The sequence below is a fragment of the Schistocerca americana genome, chromosome 4 (assembly GCF_021461395.2).
Source record: "Schistocerca americana isolate TAMUIC-IGC-003095 chromosome 4, iqSchAmer2.1, whole genome shotgun sequence".
NCBI classification, from domain to species: domain Eukaryota; kingdom Metazoa; phylum Arthropoda; class Insecta; order Orthoptera; family Acrididae; genus Schistocerca; species Schistocerca americana.
Window position 1 is genome coordinate 174,220,053 of NC_060122.1, and position 1,656 is coordinate 174,221,708.

General features: G+C 48.9%; 1 non-coding gene across 1 annotated transcript; it reads right to left on the reverse strand.

Annotated features, from left to right (window-relative positions):
• Positions 1–431: 431 nt before the first annotated feature.
• On the reverse strand, positions 432–506 carry Trnas-cga. Its single transcript has one exon. It is a non-coding gene; the product is annotated as a tRNA-Ser (tRNA).
• Between the last annotated feature and the right edge of the window lie 1,150 nt (positions 507–1,656).

Genomic DNA, 1,656 nt, shown 5'->3' on the forward strand with positions numbered 1-1,656 from the left:
GGGCAAGTGCTCTACGAACTTTTTTTTTATCTCATTTTGTTCGTTTTCGTTCGATTCATCTGCTCGGTGCGGACGTCGCAAGACACCTGTTTCAGTTCGTTATGGATCCATTAACTCAGTTTTTTTTTTTTATGACAGAGGGCAGCTAACCCTCTGACCGAACACGCTGAGTTACTGTGCCGGCACCAACTGAGCTGCCCAAGCACGACTCACGCCCCGTCCTCACAGCTTTACTTCTGCCAGTACCTCGTCTCCTACCTTCCAGACTTTACAGAAGCTCTCCTGCGAACCTTGCAGAACTAGCACTCCAGAAAGAAAGGATATTGCGTAGACATGGCTTAGCCACACCCTGAGGGATGATTCCAGAATGAGATTTTCACTCTGCAGAGGAGTGTGCGCTGATATGAAACTTCCTGGCAGTTGAAAACTGTGTGCCGGGCCGAGACTCGAACTCGGGACCTTTGCCTTTCGCGGGCAAGTGCTCTACCAACTGAGCTACCCAAGCACGACTACGCGCCGTGCTCACAGCTTTACTTCTGTCGGTACCTCGTCTGCTACCTTGCCCGCGAAAGGCAAAGGTCCCGAGTTTGAGTCTCGGCCCGGCACACAGTTTTAATCTGCCAGGAAGTTTCAAATGTTCATAGTTTTAGAAAAACTGCACGATTTTTTCGAAAGAAATAGTTTCATAAACTGAGCAAGTCACAAACGGGTCGCTCCACTTCTGGCCATTATGCTAGCAGCTGTCCGGATTGTCATTAATTGGCAGTGTTGTTGGACCTCCTTCTGAGTGATATCGTGCCAAATTCTATCGAGATGTAGCATTTGAGGGACAAAATCCCGAGCTGGTTGGTGGGATTTGCCCATAATGCTCCACACGTTTTCAATTGGGGAGACATCTGGCGGCCTTACTGACCAAGGTAGGTTTTGGCAAGCACGAAGGCAAACAGCAGAAACCCTCGCCGTGTGAAGGCGGGAATTGTCTTTTTGAAATGTAAGCCCAGGATAACTTGAGATGAAGGGAAACAAAACGCAGCGTAGAAAAAAAAAATTGTTCAAATGGCTCTGAGCACTATGGGACTCAACTGCTGAGGTCATTAGTCCCCTAGAACTTAGAACTAGTTAAACCTAACTAACCTAAGGACATCACAAACATCCATGCCCGAGGCAGGATTCGAACCTGCGACCGTAGCGGTCTTGCGGTTCCAGACTGCAGCGCCTTTAACCGCACGGCCACTTCGGCCGGCAGCGTAGAATATCGTCGAAGTACACTGTACTATAAGGGTAAGGATTACAACCATATGGGTTCTGCTATGAAAATAAATAGTCCACCAGAGCATCAGTATCGGATTCCGTTTTGTAGAGAGACGGCGGGTAACAGGTTGTTATCCAATCGCTATCTGGATTGCCTCCAGACACGACTTTGCTGGTCATCTGGTCTCATTTGCCGGCCGGAATGGCCGAGCGGTTCTAGGCGCTGCAGTTTGGAGCCGCGCGACCGCTACGGTTGCAGGTTCGAATCCTGCCTCGGGCATGGATGTGTGTGATATCCTTAGGTTAGTTAGGTTTTAGTAGTTCTAGAGGACTGATGACCTCAGAAATTAAGTGCCATGGTGCTCAGAGCCATTTGAACCACTCTTTGGTCTCAGTTCTATATTG